Source organism: Heptranchias perlo, chromosome 9, assembly GCF_035084215.1.
Source record: "Heptranchias perlo isolate sHepPer1 chromosome 9, sHepPer1.hap1, whole genome shotgun sequence".
NCBI classification, from domain to species: Eukaryota; Metazoa; Chordata; class Chondrichthyes; order Hexanchiformes; family Hexanchidae; genus Heptranchias; species Heptranchias perlo.
In genome coordinates, this window is record NC_090333.1 from 56,757,854 (window position 1) to 56,776,743 (window position 18,890).

Genomic DNA, 18,890 nt, shown 5'->3' on the forward strand with positions numbered 1-18,890 from the left:
AGTGCACGTGAGGGCTCTCCAGTATTCGAGCTCCATTCACATTCCCAATCTGATATACATTGTTAATGGTCTGCAAAATCAAAACACCCTTTCTTGGGAAGATTGGAGAAAGAACAGCTGGGAGGTTATGACATTTGTTGGGGGAGGGGGGGAAAAGAGGAGGAAAAAGAAGTCTTTAACAACAGAAGACAAATTTGACCAGAAAAACAAATTCACTCCATTTAAAACACAATACTGCTAACTTCTAAATCTAAATTTTCTAAAAACACCAACACTTACACCTTAGCTTTAGCATGAAATGACCACAAATTAACCAGATAGGATTAAATTTGTCTCTGGGGCACAGTTACACCTGTAAGATTTGCATGTTGGGGTTTTGTTGATTGGCGCTCAATAGAGCTCTGTTGTCATTCATTGGGCAAGTTTGTGTATATTTTGGGGTTCAAAATCCCTTTAAGTTTTCCAGGATTTATCATCTGGACTATGTACCACTTGTGGCCAGGAACACAAGCAAATGGCCTCCTCTTGGCCTCTGCGAGGAGATGTGAGAGATGGTTACTGGCAGACATGGAGACAACTATCTATTCATCTTTTCTTGTCTCTCCTTCCTTGACTGCTAAGAATATGAAAGTACTCAGGGAAACTGAAGTGGAATTGATTGCTGTAGTTGAAGAGCTAGCATTGAAACCAAGGGACTTCTTTTTATTAAAAAGTCAAGTAAAATCGAACAATGCTTTAACTTCTACTCACTGGTGACACAAATGGTCTAACAGTGAAATTAAAATAAATTATGGACAAATGATTGAAGAGTTTCTATCCAAGAAGTTACAGCATTCTGCATTTTGAAATGCTGGGCAATTCGATTTACGATTCAGAAAAGGAGATCTGTATACAGCAGTTCATCACAACCAAAGAACCCGTACACAGTTAGTGAAAACATGACGACACAGTTGATTCCTGCTCCACCGGATCACAAGATCAACACAGATAATAAAGGCCATTCAGCCCATTCATCTAAGAGTCTCTTGACCCTCTCCCAATCACATCACCGTGTCTCTGAAAAGACAATCCCTGATCAGACATGGATAAAGCAAAACCTATCATATTAAGTTTAACATGCCTCACGTAACACTTTCAGCTTTGCAAAAAACAAATCCATAGTTAAATATCAAAATAGTTCCAATGTTATGCATTTCTCCACTTCATACCTGCCATTTCCTTACATTTTGTGCAGTTCTGTTAATTTAGCGTTTCAAGTTAAGTAAAAACAATTGTGCCAACTACAATGCTTTTTACAGTTACATCTTCATACCGTACCTTTAACAATATAGAATTCAGAAGGGGAGGGTAAGGGCTCAGAAGCATCCTCAAGGAAGGAGCTGGTTAGCCCACGCCTGTCTTCTTCAAAACTACTAGACGGCAGCAGAACTGCTCCGGAGCTCATATTCGTTTGTTCTATCACTAATCCAATTGTGTTTCAAGTTATAGCGCAAAAACATTCACTTGCATCACTCAGGAGTGCAATTTTGACAACAGATGTGTGGGTGTAAGATTCTCAAGAATCCACAGAAAGAACGTTTGGGCTGGTCAAATCCTATCCCATTGGATCAGTGCCATGTAGAAATTAGCATCACGTGGGAAGACAGACATGTCGAAACAGATTCCATTTTACACACAAATGCCTGCCGCCCAGCTAAATTAACTGTGCAGAGAACATTCCTCAGTGGATAGTCACACAATAGCAAAGAACTGTATACATCAGAAAGGCTTTTCTGCAGCAGAATGGTCACCAAACTACCTTTAACAGACATGGTTAACCCTTTCAGGCATAGCCTGTCAGTCACTTAAGAAAAAGTCTAAGTGCAGTATGTTACTAATGTCTTTTCTCCAGTTCTTCACACCTCACTTTTTATTGTATACAGCACTTTCCATAGGAACTAAAACAGAAAATGCTGGAAGTGCAGTTAGAGTAATGTTTTGGCTATAATCCCATTTTTTTCTTTCAGCTGATCAACCTGTTGCCTATTTATAGCTCTGTTTTTAGTTCTGATTTCCAGCAATTACCTTTTTAAAAACTTCCCTTAGTATCTATTTCAAATTGCATTCATGACTGGTGCGGCTATGAAACTAATCATATTACATGGAGGTCTTTCCAACTACTTTAAAAGGAAGAATTCTGCAGTTTGCAAAATTTCCTCTAGCTGAATGGTTGAATTATTACAATGCGATGAGGTGATTGTAAAAACCAGTTTGGTGGAAGCAAGTACACAATTTGGTGTGTCCTATCCTTTCTCATGGTTTGCAATAATACACAAGGCATGCTGAAATTATTTGTTTGTTCAACAACTCATAAGAGACTGTTAGCTAAAGTTGTAACTCATGGAATTGAGGGCAAATTATTGACCCGGTTAGAAAATTCGCTGAACGGCAGGAGACAGAGACCAGGGATAACGGGCAGGTACTCAAATTGGCAGGATGTGACCAGGGGCGTCCCACAGGGATCTGAATTGGGGCCTCAACTATTCACTGTTTATTAATGACTTAGATGATGGGTTAGAGAGCCACATATCCAAGTTTACCAATGAAACAAAGATAGGCAGCATTGTAAGCAGTGTAGATGGGAGCATAAAATTACAGAAATATCAATAGCTTAAGTGAATAGGCAAAACTGTGGCAAATGGATTTCAATGTAGGCAAGTGTGAGGTCATCCACTTTGGATCAAGAAAGGATAGAACAGGGTACTTTCTAAATGGTGAAAAGCTCAAAACAATGAAGGTCCAAAGAGACTTAGGGGTTCATGTACATGGATCATTAAAATGTCATGGACAGATACAGAAAATAATCGAAAAGGATAATGGAATGCTGGCCTTAATATCCAGAGGACTAGAACACAAGGGGGTAGAAGTTATGCCACAGCTATACAAAGCCATGGTTAGACCACACCTGGAGTACTGTGTTCAGTTCTGGGCCTTAGGAATGATATATTGACCTTGGAAGGAGTGCAGCGTAGATTTACTAGAATGATACCTGGACTCCAAGGGTTAAATTACAAGGAGCGATTAAACAAACTAGGGTTGTATTCCCTGGAATTTAGAAGATTAAGGGGTGATTTGATCGAAGTTTTCAAGATATTAAGGGGAACTGATAGTTTCTCTCTATCTACCCTATTTCTGCTGGTTGGGGAGTCTAGGACTAGGAGACATAGCCTAAAAATTAGAGCCAGGACTTTCAAGAGTGAAGTTAGGAAACACTTCTACACACAAAAGGGTAGTAGAAGTATGGAGCTCTTTTCTGCAAACAGCAGTTGATGCTAGCTCAATTATTAATTTTAAATCTGAGATTGAAAGACTTTTGTTAACCAAAGGTATTAAGGGATATGAGGCTAAGGCGGGTACATGGAGTTAGGTCACACATCAGCCATGATCTCACTGAATAGCAGAACAGGCTCGAGGGGATAAATGGACCACTCATGTTCCTATAACAACTCAGAATGGTAAGGTACCACTCTACAGGTTGCACTGCAACAACTCAAACTGACTTGAACAGCACCTCCCAGTACCATGACCTCTACCACCAAGCAGCACAAGAGCAGTGAAATCATGGGAACACCATCACCTCCAAGTCACATAACATCCTGACTTGGACATATGTTGCCATTCATTCATGGTCACTGGGTCAAAATCCAGGAATTCCTTACCTACCACCATGGGAGCACATTTAGCACGAAGACTTCAGTGGTTCAAGCAGAAGGCCTACCTCTACTTTCTCAGGGCAACTAAAGAGAGGGCAAAAACAATTGCAAGCATTACCAAATCCCAAGAACGAAATTTTTTTAAAAACTGGCTGGATAAATCAGTTATTTTTTTTTAATGCTGTAATTCAGTGCAGGCCATTGCAAATTTCCAGGAAGCAATCCAATTTTTGAAAAAGGATTCACATAAATACACCCATGCAAACCTAACCTGCCAGGGATATCCTCACCCACAACACCAGAAAGTATCACAAAGCTAACAACATTCATAATGACTGCTGGACTTCAAGTATAATGGTTAATACATTTTATATGGTATTACAAATGAAAAACACCAAGACCCAAGCAATGTAAAACTTCCCAAAATAACCATAGAAGTTTACAGCACAGAAAGAACCCATTTAGCCTGTCAGGTCTGTGCTAGCATTTATCTGGTACAATTCAAAAGTCATTTTGCTGTCCTGCTCTGCCCATAGCTCTCTATCTTCCTCTGTTTCAACTATTTATCAGATTTTGTGTTTAAAGATACAATGGTCTCTGTTTCAACCACTTCTTGTGGCAGAGGATTCCACATCCAACAACACTTCTCAGAACAAAATTTCAATTCAAATTGGCATCCCTCATCACTGACTCACCAACCAGAGAAAAGAGTCTGTCAATATTTACCCAATCAAAACCCTTAATTTGTAAAATTTGTACTAAATCTCCTCTTAGCCTTCTGTGCTCCAGTGGAAAGTCCCAGTGTCTCAAGTCTCTCCTCATAATTATAGTTTACCATCCCTGGCTTCAACCTGATGAATCTACTTTGTCTGCACTCAATGGCCCTAAAGTCCTTTCTGTACTGGGAGTCCAAAATAACACACAGTAGTCAAACTGTAGCCTAAACAAAGCGTTGTATCAATGTTGCACTTTACTCTTGTACTCTATCCCTCTAATTATAAAACCAAGAATCCGGTTAGCCTTTTTATGACTTTATCTATCTGCTCTGGCATTTTCAAAGAATTATATTTTGAACCATTAAGTCTCTGTTCATGCACATCCTTCTTTAGTCTTTTCACATTAAACTGCATCTGCTACCTCTCTGCCCATTCTCCTAACCTGTCTTCCTAAAGTCTTTTACAGTCCTCATCAATGGGTGCCAAACCCCCTATTTTGGTGTTGTCGGCAAATTGAGTTTCTGCTTCCTCTGCACAAGTCCAAACCATCTATAGGTAACACTGAGCAAAATTGGTTCCAGCACTAATCTCAGGGGTATACCACTTTCAACCCTTCTCAAATCTAAGCAACACTCATTTACCCTAACTTGATTTCCTGTCCATCAACCAAGTGTCAGCCATGGTTCAGGGGTAGCACTCTCACCTCAGTCAGAAGGACATGGGTGCAAGCCCCAATCCAGAGACCTCAACACATAATCTAGGCTAACATTTCAATGCAGTACTGAGGAAGTGCTACACTGTCTGAGGTACTGTCCTATGGATGAAATGTTAAGCCAAGTTTGCTTTCTCAGGTGGATATAAAAGATCCCATGGCACGATTTGAAGAGCAGGTGAGTTCTCCAGGTATCCCAGCCAACATTTATCCCTCAACCAAGATCAAAAACAGAAAACCTGGTCATTTACCTTACTGCTGTTTGATCATGGTCCCTAACTGTGGCTACACTTCAAAAGTACTTCATTAGCTTTGAGACATTGAGGTCATGAAAGGCACCACATAAATGCAAGCTCTTTCTCTTCTTTCCATTCATGCTATTATATTCCCTCTTACACCACACACCTGAATTTTTGTAGCAAGCCTCCTGTGAGACACCTCATTGACTGCCTACTGAAGAACAGACACAGTGGGGGTGATTTTAAACCCCAAGAAAAGGCAGGTTGGGGGCTGAAAAGTTGGTTTTTTTGGGTCACAACCGCAAAATATTTGGACTTTGCATTCCCAGTAGGAAGCCTGTACTTTTATGCACTGACGTTAAACCTGGAAATAAAGCCGGGTTGGGGTCATGACCCAAAAAACAACTACTTTCAACTCCCACCAGCCCCCAACCCACCCGTTCTTGGGGTTTAAAATCACCTCCAATATGCGCTGCATTCCAATGACCTAGTCTCTCACTTCTTCAAAAAAAACCATCACATTTGTAAAACAGGACTTGCCTTCAATAAATAACCTAACCTTGAAACAAATGAATCAGGTGGAACTGAAGATTAATTAAGACATAGCAAATAAGTACTGCTTTTCCTTCTGATGCAGTCAGCATTATTGGTGTAATAGTCACCACAAGTTCCTGTGCACCTTTGATTTCAAAGTTACATGAATAAATGTGTGTCCAACACTTTGTTCCTATTGGTTTTTCACAAGGACCACAAATTGCTGCCTCTCTTGGAACCCAATAAATAAACTTCCAGTAAGATGCTGGTGGCATCTCAGTTAATAGGCTTCAACTCCATAAGGAAGTCTTTGCCAAGCGTAAATTGTGTTCCTGGCTGGGTAATAGAAAAGCTATTTCCACAACAGTAAATGCAAAATCAAGTTATAGGCAACAGATTCCTTTTCTCTGTCTGAATCCCATAATATACTGCAGATCAGGATTCTACTTCATCTGATTTGCCCAATTGAAGTATTTTACCTTCATTTTGACACTACACTCCATCCACATTTTAACATCGACTTTGACTGTCGAGGCTTTTGTGTGATAATGAGGTGTGTGATACTGTATCTCATGACGCAGTATTAAAGTAGCACCAGAGAGAGTGAGGTCAACAGTCCTGTAAGAGGCTGGATACATAACGGAGATAGTGCAACAATAGAATCTGCTTGCAGTGATCAAATCCTGCTCACCAAACATATTTACATTAAACCTGTACATTATCCTTGGGCAGTATCGATCATTACATGTTGTAAATACAAATCAGAAGCTGCCAATTTTGGGAAAGCGAGGTGGCAATCTTAAGGAGCCCTGCAGAGCAGCTGTCAACTGTAAAGCCAACTCTGAGCAGCACTCTCAGCTATTTAAATGACCAGCAAGCAGTGCTGAACAGCTGAGCAATGCTGCCAACAGCCAATCACATTAAACTGTAAATTAACTTTTATGCCTTTGGTGCGTCACCATTATTCAGCGCAGGTCAGGATTCATATATGTTCCATTCATAGTTGCAATTAGGTCCATACTTGCTCAATTAAATACAGTGGTTGCTTTCTTTTAACAGCAGTGACAGTTTAAACAATGAATGAGTAAACTGTCACATCCCTGATGTGGTGCTCAACCTATCCTTGTGTATTCAAAAGAATTTTAGAACTTTAGCAGAGGAGTGAACTAATAGCCTTTATAATGAGAGGACCCATTCTCAAAACTTGTACAGTCCCACAGATGCTGTACTCCACTATGTGTTTATGTGAAGTCCAGACAATGAATGTCAGCAAGCTATTTAACTATATGGAAGGGAGAGAGGCAACATCACTGAACTTGATCCTGTCCTCATCTATTAACGCCCATACAACTACACTTTCCAGCATGGGTCACTGGGAAGCAAAGCAATCAAGGTGCAGGAACCTTGGATGAATTCCACCCCCCTCTCCAGGACTGGCTGGTGTGACCAATTACAGCATTGTTACTGTCAATTCAGCTAACTCAGTATAAAGTGGTTGCGCCTGCATTTTTGAGAGTGTTATTTTGGAGAAAGGTGGTGATGGGGCGAGAGAGAGAGAGAAAGGAGGTGATGGAAGAGAGAAAGGAGATGGAAAGAGACAGGGGAGATTGGGGGGGGGGGGGGGCGGGAAAGAGAGAGGGAGGAGACACAAATGACCGGTTAATCTATTTTGGTAGTGTTGGTCAAGGAATGAATGTTGGCAGGACAATGAGGGAACTCTCTTTTCTTCAAAAAAAATGCCATGGGATCTTATGTTCATTTGGTCAGTTTTAGATCTCATCTAAAAGACAGATGTAAGTATGGAGTACCGATTAAATTTACTATAATGAAATCCAAAAACATTATTTAGTGCTTTGTTTAAAAAATTATTTTTAAACATGGAAGAATTTCTTTTAATTTGATGCAGAAGGGGATAGGAAGGAAAAGTGCTCACCATAATAACCTTAAATGGAGCTCACCTCAGCAGGGCACGGGTGAGATACAATTGGCCTCAGCACCCCAGGTCAGATGGGTGAAAAATGAGCGCTGCATCTTGCTGGAATGCATGTGAATGAATATTGGCTGGGAGCACGATCAGGCTCAGCTGTGATGCCTTCACAGTTGGATAACCTGTCAACACTCACCCTCAAGGTTTACAAGTAAAAAACAGACATTTGTGCGAGGTATCGAAGGCTTTCCAGTGCCTGTTGAACTGTACCTGTGCAAGTCATCAACAGCTTCAGGAGAAGAGGAAGGAGAAAAATCAACAGGAAAAAAATTAATGGGGAAAATCTTGATTGAGCAAAGATTAACACCAAAAGCCTTTTCATTAACAGAAGCATCACTACATTCACAGCATGAGGATTACAAGTAAAACGTTGCCAAGTTTCAACATACAAAAATCATAATTATAATCAAAACAATTACAAGAACAAGTAACTTTTACCTCCTCTGCAAAAAGGAGAAGAAAAGAGCCCTGTTCCAGTAAGTTCACACAACATCAGCTTCCAGTACATCACTCCAGAACCGAGAAGTCCACAGATCCTAGATGTTTATGGAAGCATTTAACCTTTCCCAGCAAATCTTAAAGTGTCAAATCCATTTTGAAAGAACACTAAAGTACAAGTAATGCCAGTCCATTTCAATTGAGCTGATGTTGGAACACCAAGTCTGTCCGAGGAGCTCCTCAGTTCTCAAAAAGCATGGACTCGGGATATCTGCACAAGTCTATACTTAGGAAGTTTAAGCACTACTTCCTGCCTCTTTGATGACCTACCCAGCCTGGCGCCGCAACTTAACAACGGGATCTTTCATAGCCTCTGACTCCTAACAGCTGGTCACAGCCTGATGCAATACTGATACCATATGCCCGAACTACTACAACCAGACCCAGACATCTCCAAACAGCAGCTAACACCTGATAACCCTTCAATTGGACTAATCATGTAAATTCTCAGAGGCCCCCACTCTGCCCAGCTGCTAAGGACAAGTGCGGGCTTGCACTAACAGTAGTCCTTTTTTCTTCAGTTCACAGTATCTTTAGCACGAGTAATTATCCATTAAAATATGCTTCAAATTACCCAAATTTTCATTTACAAAACTCATACAATCGTGGCTTTCGTTAGGGTTTATGATTTCAGCTTGAAAGGGGATGTGTAAACATTGGAATTATTGTGGGTATAGCTTTCTCAGCATACAAATACATGATTAGCATTGCAGGCACGTGATGCCATCATGACAAACACTATGTTGAATGCCTCCAGGTTCTTCCTGCAACTCCTGACTCCCACCCCACTAATGCTCTTTTAAGAGTGTGACACTCTTATTTAATATGCAAAGTCAAGAGATGTGAAATTTGACACATGGTCACAGTCATGAAGAGCACTGACTGACTGCGTTTGCAAGAGTTGCAGCAAGTTTAGTGCATTCGGCAGACACTCACAGCAAAAATGGGAAGCACACTCCACATTAGGTAAAGGTACAAGTCAGGAATCTACTAGATATAATAATCAAAAATGTGAACTCATCGTCAATGTTCAAATCAGGTCCATGTACTAACCTAACTATTTGAACAAATGCTACCTGTCAAAGAGAAGTCTCTATCTCTGAGCCATTAAGACAATGAAAGTCCTACGTTCAAATCTGGCAGCCTATTGGAGCATCTCATTGTGGCCCTGTCTGTGCTGAGTTAGCCTCTCTCAGACAGGTCAGCAGTAGGAGTGCTACAATTGACAGCCTTGCTCCTGGATCTGGGAAAGTCATCAGCTAGGGTTTCCCTCCCTAATCTCCATACTACAACTCTTACTTTAAGGGTGCGCATGTGGACACAAGATCAGAACAAGATTCGACTCAGCTGTGATGTCTGCTGGCACTCACCATCAAGGCTTACACAAACACTGAACATCCGACTAAAGCATTGGAGTGCGGTGCACATGGAAACCTGCTCCAGAGAGGGAGTCAATTTCAGAAAAGGAAAGAATAATGCAGAGAAACAGTCTCCATTGTGCATACTCTTCATATATTGCATCAAAGTACCCAGGTTTTAAACAACCTAGATTTTCTTCTTTTCTACTACTATTAAAGCTTGCTCTGTTCAGTGTAATAACCAGAAATGTAATTGAAAGAAAACATCCTGTTGAGCAAGGACTAAAGTTCAATAAATAAGTGATTCCACTGTCAGTGTGCAACAACAAGTGCGCAAATTTGAGTTAAGTAACGTGGATGAGGGTGTTGTAAGTGTTATGTCCAAATTTTTATATGATGCAAAAATAGACAGCAAGGTAAATAATGAACAATCAAACTAGATTCACAGGAGTTTGGATCATTTGAGTTACTGGATCAGTGAAAGATAAATGCAGTTCAATGCATCAAGTACTCAAGATTTTAAAGATTTGTATATCTGAAGCACACCCCCCACCCAAGGCAGTCAGCTCCTTTACCACTTATAAAAGTTTTCCATGTAGTACAGTATATATACCTTCATCCTTACAAAAGTATCATCTCGCATTTTTCCCACTTAAAATACATCCAACATATCTGCCCAATCTACTGACCTGTCTACATGCTCCTGAAGTTGTTTACAATCCTCTTCAGTTAACTGTTGTCTCTTTTTTGTTCACTACAAATATTGATTTTGTGCTCCCAAAGCACAAGTCCAGATCATTGATATATAAAAGTAGAGAACGATGATCCCACGACTTCACCACTCACCAGTCTGATTAGCATCCATTCGCTAGTCCTGTTTTCTGTCCTTTAACCATCTTGCTGCCACACTCCCTTTATACTGTATGCCTTACTTTTAATCAAGATGACTCCAATGCGGCATCTTATGAAACAGCTTTAAGACTCCATATACACAATCGTCACAGCATTTCCTTTAATCAATACACTCATTATTGCCTTAAAGAACATTAATTATTGTCAGACACAATTTTCCTTTCATAAATCCACTCATCGATCTCCTGTGGTGTTGCGCACAGAGAATCAAGACTAAGTGCAGTCATCAAGTCAAGGAGGGTGGAAAATAATTACACTAGGGCAGAGATAGGACTGTGAAGATAGGAGGTGAGAACTGGACAGAGGCTACGATACATGGTGGGTCAGGGTACAAGTTGTCGGGTTGGCAAAAGAAAAAAAGTACAACAGGTTTAGAGGGTGGGGGAGGCAGAGTATGTCAGAGGCCAGAGAAGAGGAGTTAATTAAATGAATGATCTGCTCATTTATTCAATCCCACTTCACTTAAGGTCAAGCTTTGGTTCATCAAAAGTGCTGACTCACCTGTGGAAGCCGACATTTGTGTTCAGCACAAGTAAAGAGCAGAGAGGGTGCCCAAATTAGCAAACAGACCAAAAGCTTATAGAATAAACTAACATTTAAATTTACAACTAAAATGCAAGTACAAAAATTTGCAACTAAAAGTATACTACACACACGTCTGTAATTGGTTCATTACCCTGTGTAACCCTTGTTTTGAGAAGAGTCTGATGAATATTGAACTAAGTACCATCTTTGATGGAAGATTCAGCCTGTTATTGTCCTCTCCTATTTGAATCTGTTCATCTTCAAACGTGACCCATTTCTGAGACCTCGTGTACAATTTAAGAGCGCTCTGGAACCATTTCAAACTTGAATTTTTTCACTTGGATGCCAATCCCGACACTTCCGTTAATTCCTTTGATAAAAATAATCTTCTGATAAGTCAATACTTGGTAATATCTTCAGAAGCATGAACCATTCTATTTGTTGCATCTGTTTCTCCATATTTATTTGTATGTATGCACCAAGTATTGTTAACTTGTCAGAGGATTTCTGTATCAAAGGAATGTCTCCAAATATGCAAAACCAGACACTGGAACAAACAAGTTCCTTGTCAAAAGAACACTTAATTAAAGCAGGGAAATGAACCCCTTTGTTCTCATAAGTAAATTAAACAAACAAATCAAACTTAGTGTCACTTTGATTAATATGATCATGCATCCCCATGAACTTCAGCTGAAGCTCAAATTTCTGTTAAATGCTCCACATTTGAAATTCTGGTGTTAACCATCATTACATAAAAATACTTCAAATCTACTAAACTGATATGCATGATAAAGTTACGTCTACTTGATACATAATTGCCGATCGATAAACTACCGGGATTTATTAGAAATATTTAATAACATTAAGCTCCCCCTGCAATTTATTTGCACACTTTCTTATCCTAGCTCTCAACATTCTAGCATGGATAAGATACAACAAATTATCACCTAATAACTACTTCTTGATTGACCTCTTCCCCTCTTCCACTCTTGAAACTTGGCAGTGTCTGGTGTTAAGAGTCTTGGCCTTTCACCTAGATTTCTCAAATTAAATCAAATGGAACATTCAGAATATGAGACACCATCACTGTTGTGGTTTTCCTTAAAGTCCTGCCCGAGTCCACCTCCTCTGACCCAGACACATATACTCACATTTCCAGGTCTGGTCTGCTCAGTCGAAGTTGGATTCCCACAGCACATGACTAGGCCAGAGTTCACAGCAATTTTCAGCTGAGTAGAAAGGTTTCTTTATTCATCTGGCTATTTCAAACTCCATGAGCTCTCTCAGGAAGTGGATGGATTTAGTGATTCATTTTGAAACTTCATGTACACATTTCCACTTCACTTTAGATTACAACCAATAACCATGGCTAAACATTTTAAGTGAAATGACACTGCACACCAAGCTCTGCTGGCTGCATTAATTCGAGATTACCACCTGTTCCTCTCATGCATTTTATGCTCACATTTTGGTACACGTAGACAGCAGGCTGTCCATCTCATGCTGATCAGGCTTCTCTTTTTTTTACAAAAATGAACCAGCTTCAAAATAATAATGCTGTTAATGGCATGTCACATCTAAACTGTCAAGACATTGCTAACCGTTTCTTCCCTCAATTTGCTCTCCTTTCACAAAACTTTGCACACATCCCTGCTCTTCAGAACTCCAGCTTTAAACCAATGTACCAACTACCAGCAATGTACAGGACTTAACGCGCGTCATACCCCAGCCTCTCAACTGTGCACATAAGTAGGCCCTGTCCTGAAAGCCGACGTGACCCAGCTCCTCTCTGTCCCTCAGACCAGAAGACAAAAACCAACAAGATCATTACTTCAAATTCGGTGGGCCCATTAATATCTGTGACCTACTTGAATTCCATAGATCAACAGCAGACTATCTTGGTCCCCAAACAGTATGCTGCCCCAGGACATGCACAACCATTTTAACAGTTCTTGTACCAATGTACTTTTCTTCAATGTGTGGCATATCTGTAGAGTGACTGCACAAAAGAGCTATTTTCTTAACAAAAAACACAAAAAAATTACCAGGGCACATGCACAGAGTAATTTTCTTGGAAACAATGAAAAAAACAATTCTTGCCAATCCGCTAGAATGTGCAGTCACTATAGATTTCAACAAATGATAAAATATGAAAAAAATAATTTCTAAGCACTCGCTTCCCCCATTTCATGGAAAGATTCTTAACCCAACCCAGTGTATAAACTTGTACACATCTTGGTTACTATGGAGAAAAACAAACACAGAAGGCAATTGGACACTTCCTCACAAGCATTTCGGTCATAGCTGCACAATGCAGATCCTTTTTTGGAAGCGGGTGGTTGTACATTCAGCAGACAACACTTATGTATTCACAGATATTTAGGTGTGAAATAAAAACAGAATAGCTGATAACACAACAGGTCAGGGAGCATCTGTGGAGAGGGGAAAATGGGGTTAACTTTTCAGGTCTATGACCTTTCGACGAAAGATTAACAACCTGAAACATTAACCCTACCTTCGTCTCTCCATAGATGCTGCCTGACCTGCTGAGCGTTTTCAGCATTTTCAGTTCTTTTTTCAGATTTCCAGCATCTGCAGTATTTTACTTGTTTTTTTTAAAGACGTGCAATTTTTAAAAGAAAAATACATTGCCCTGAGACTTTCCATTTTTATACCAAAGGAATTGCTCAACTTCAGGCAGCTTCCTTTAGGTAAATGGTTAGGAGAGTCCAGGATGATGAAGTTCCAGATGGCAATCAATACTGCTCTGTGATTCTCCAACATGAATATCTGCAAAAGCAGGAGGAATGTTTAACATCATAGCATAGAATGGGGTAATCTGCAAAGAATGGGATAATATACCTTACACGAAGTGATGAGAGATTTATGCCTATAATCCAGACCACTGAGTGCCTGATCTCAGCTGTGGTAATGTGCGGAATGCTGAGCAAGGGCCAGATGTTTTAGCCATCCCCATCCTCTTGAGGGGGAGGATCATCAATTGAAGTCACGGGCCCACTCTTGTGGACTTACCAGTGACTAGTTCACAGCAACACTGATGGAGGCCTGGGAGGATGTTTTGTCCTTTTGACTTCAATTGGTGCATGACCCAGTGAAATTGGAGGAGGGGGCAGGGGAGGGGAAAGAGGCAGGAATACAGTTTTAAAATAAATTTTAAAAGCGACTGCATTTGCCCAAAACGCCGCTGTTTGTGCAGTTATTTGAAAAGAATATTCCTCTAATTATTTTTGCTCGAACTTCCCCCACTCTAGTGGGAAATGACATTTCCTCAATTGCTACTCTACTGCCTTTGCCTTAAGTGCTGCTTCCTGTTCACATTGGAGCAGAATACAAGGCCCAGATTCCTATTTATTCCAACATCTGAGAGGTGGGTTTCTGAGAGTACTTTTATACTTTAGCATTGTTACAATTTTGCAGTAATGTCTGTGTTTAAGTTGCAGTATAACTATAGTCACAACCACCTGGTTCTAGAACAGTGCCTGGAGTAGTAAACCCGATACTGCATTGAGAACAACTTCAGTTTGTGTCAAACCCAAGAATTCCTTAGACCTCGTGGTCACTTTATAAGCTTACCTAGAGTTGATTTAAATGTTCAGAGAGCACAAACACTTCCAATCACACTTTCTAAATATTAATAATGATAATGATAATTGAAGTAGCATCTTAATACTTTCTTACAATATATCTTGAGTTGGAAGCTACTTCTAGGCACCTACATAGAAACATAGAAAATAGGAGCAAGAGGCGGCCATTCGGCCCTTCAGGCCTGCTCTGCCATTCAAAATGATCGTAGCTGATCATTTAACTCAGTACCGTGTTCCCGCTTTGTCCCACTATCCCTTGATCCCTTTAGCATTAAGAAAAATATCAATCTCTTTCTTGAATACATCTAATGACTTATCCTCCACTGCCTTCTGTGGTAGAGAATTCCATAGGTTCACCACCCTCTGAGTGAAGAAATTCCTCCTCATCTCAGTCCTAAATGTCCTACCCCGTATCCTGAGACTGAGACCCCTGGTTCTGGACTCCCCAGCCATCGGGAACATCTTCCCTGCAACTAGTCTGTCTAGTCCTGTTAGAATTTTATGTGTTTCGATGAGATCACCTCTCATTCTTCTAAACTCTAGTGAAGTTAGCCCTAGTCGACCCAATCTCTCCTCATACGTCAGTCCTGCCATCCCAGGAATCAGTATGGTAAACCTTCGTTGCACTCCCTCCATGGCAAGGACATCCTTCCTCAGATGAGATCAAAACTGCACACAATACTCCAGATGTGGTCTGACCAAGGCCCTGTATAACTGCAGTAAAACATCCCTGCTACTGTACTCAAATCCTCTTGCAATGAAGGCCAATATACCATTCGCCTTCCTAACTGCTTGCTGCACCTGAATGCTCGCTTTCAGCGACTGGTGTACAAGGACACCCAGGTCTCGTTGCACCTCCCCTTTTCCCAATCGATCACCATTCGGATAATAATCTGCCTGTTTTTACAACCAAAGTGGATAACCTCGCATTTATCCACGTTATACTGCATCTGCCATGTTCTTGCCCACTCACCCAACTTGTCTAAATCACATTGGAGCCTCTCTGCATCCTCCTCACAGCTCACATTCCACCCCAGCTTTGTGTCGTCTGCAAACTTGGAAATGTTGCATTTAGTTCCCTCATCCAAATCATTGATATATAGTGTGAATACCTGAGGCCCAAGCACTGATCCCTGCGGTACCCCACTAGTCACTGCCTGCCACCCGTTTATTCCTACTCTCTGTTTCATGTCTGTCAACCAATTCTCAATCCATGCCAGTATATTCCCCCCAATCCCATGTGCTTTAATTTTGCACACTAACCTCTTGTGTGGGACCTTATCAAAAGCCTTATGAAAATCTAAATACACATCCACTGGTTCTCCCCCATCTATTAGTTACATCCTCAAAAAACTCCAGTAGATTTGTTAAGCATGATTTCCCTTTCATAAACCCATGCTGACTTAGTCCAATCCCGTTAATGCCCTCCAAGTGTTCTGTTATCACATTTTATAATAGACTCTAGCATTTTCCCCACTACTGATGTTAAGCTAACTGGTCTGTAATTCCCTGTTTTTTCTCTCCCTCCTTTTTTAAATAGTGGGGTTACGTTTGCCACCCTCCAATCTGTCGGAACTGTTCCAGAGTCTATAGAATTTTGGAAGATGATCACCAATGCATCCACTATTTCCAGGGCCACTTCCTTTAGTACTCTGGGATGTAGGTCATCAGGCCCTGAGGATTTGTCAGCCTTTAGCCCATTAATTTCCCGAGCACTTTTTTTTTAACTAATGCTGGTTTCCTTCAGTTCCTCCCTCTCACTACACTCTTGGTTCCCTAACATTTCTGGGAGGTTATTTGTGTCCTCCTTTGTGAAGACAGAACCAAAGCATGTATTTAATTGTTCTGCCATTTCTTTGTTCCCCATTATAATTACTCCCATTTCTGACTGTAAGGGACCTCCATTTGTCTTCACTAATCTTTTTCTCTTGACATATTTATAGAAGCTTTTAGTCAATTTTTATGTTCCCTGCTAGTTTACTCTCATACTCTATTTTTCCCCTCTTAATCAATCTCTTTGTTCTCCTTTGCTGAATTCTGAACTGTTCCCAATCCTCAGGCTTGCCGCTTTTTCTGGCAATTTTATATGTCTCCTCTTTGGATCTAATACTATCCCTAATTTCTTTTGTAAGCCACGGTTGAGCCATCTTTCCTGTTTTATTTTTGTGCCAGACAGGAATGAATAATTGTTGTAATTCCTGCTCACGTTCTTTAAATATTAGCCATTGCCTATCCACCGTCATCCCTTTTAGTAAAGTTCCCCAATCTATCACCACCAACTTGTACCTCATACTTTTGTAATTTGCTTTATTTAGATTCAGGATCCTAGTTTCGGATTCAACGACTTTACTCTTCCATCTTAATGAGGAATTCTATCATGTTATGGTTGCTCTTCCCTAAGGGACCCCGCACAACAAGGAACACCAATATTTAATTATGTTTTTGCAAATGTGGCAGAAATAAAAACCAATATGATAAAATATCAAATTCTGAAATATTGACATTACAATTGGTCAGTTACACAAATCACTAAGTATAGGCTCCAAATCATGCACCCTGTAGGTGATCTGAATTCTGGTACAGCCACAAGCTCAAGCTGTTATAACAGCAGAAGTTTGGCGAATAGGGTGCGTCAACTAAACCAAAATAGACCAAGTTTGTGCAAGAGGCCATTTGGGTGGTTAGAAATAGTCCAATTATGGGGAGTAGTTCGGAATTGAAGAGTCATTTAGCAATTGGATGCTATAATAGGGGAATGTTGGGATCTCATTGGATGGATGAATTTAGAGGGGCCAAAAGGCTATCCTCATCTGTAATTATCTTGTAATCCATTAAACCAGCATGGTTGTATTTAAAAAGCAGTTCTGAAACGGCATGAGTAGATGACTGATGCAGACAACACCCTTAGATAGGGTACATTTGGCATGCTTCAGGACATTCCTTTCAGGTTGAACAATGTGTCAATTTACATCACACAATTAACATGTGAATGTACAGTAATCACACCAAACAATTTCATTATACTGCAACCACAAACTTAATGCACAGTACAATGCTTTTAAAGGGCCTGTTTATGAAAGGGGAAATGTTTCTATTGTACAGCACTTGTTAGCAAATCAAACCTGTGGAAATTCATCTTTTAGTGGAAGGTTTGCCTCTGAACAGGTTTGTTCATTAGACAGCTGCCACGAGTACTTGAAACAGTTTTCCGACATCCAAGCCACACAAAAATTTCCGTTCCGATTTATCCTCTCCTCAACTCGTGCTGGGAGGGGGAAAGAGGGCGGAGGACAATTTAATAGTTTCCTCTGGTACTCACTTAAGTCAATCCTTCACATGTGCACACAGTGAACGTGGACAGATATTTAACCGTATGGGGGAAAGGGCAAACTTAATCTCGTCCTCAGACGATATCCATTTAAAAAGGTCCTTTTCCAGCAGAAGTTGATGATAGTTACAATAGCATATTAAAATTTTACAACCAGACAAACAGTTTCATATTGACTCCTTACAGTTTCTATTTGTTCTACTTGAAACAATGGTACACTTGTCCCATTCTTGAACCACCTGAATTACTGCAACAAAGTTAACTTTTTCTTGTTCATGAGGCACAAAGGCAGGTCTATTATCTGGAGGTAACTAACAGCTAACAAATTTGATCTTGTTTGATTGCTGAGAGTCTAAAACTGAGAAATCATACTGGGATACCACTGGACAGATGACAAGATTTCTGAGAGTAACAATCCAGGTTCAGCAAATGATAATTACTGTGCACTTAAAATTGTACATTGAACAGTTGGTGTTCCATGCTGAATCTTTGGCATTATGTGGAATATTGAGGTGCGGTGGCTTTTCTTGGCACAAATATGGAGATGTAGCAAAAACCCAGCAGCGTATTGTTCTGGTCCAATTATCAACCTGGAAGAGGACAGACAACTCTCTGATGAAGTATTTCCATTTATATAGCACCTTCAACATAAAAAATGTACCATGGCACCTCTCACATCAGTGTATAGAACACAGGTGCCAAGCAGGAAGTGAGTGATTAGGAGGGGTGAAAAAGTTGGAGTTTTTGTTTTGAAGGCAAGCTGGAGAGGCAGATTGGCTTAGGG

General features: G+C 40.4%; 1 protein-coding gene across 2 annotated transcripts in view; it reads right to left on the reverse strand.

The window, feature by feature from the left end:
• abl2 (c-abl oncogene 2, non-receptor tyrosine kinase) overlaps positions 1-18,890 on the reverse strand; it is a 112,948-nt gene that overhangs the window by 28,019 nt on the left and 66,039 nt on the right. The window lies entirely within an intron of this gene.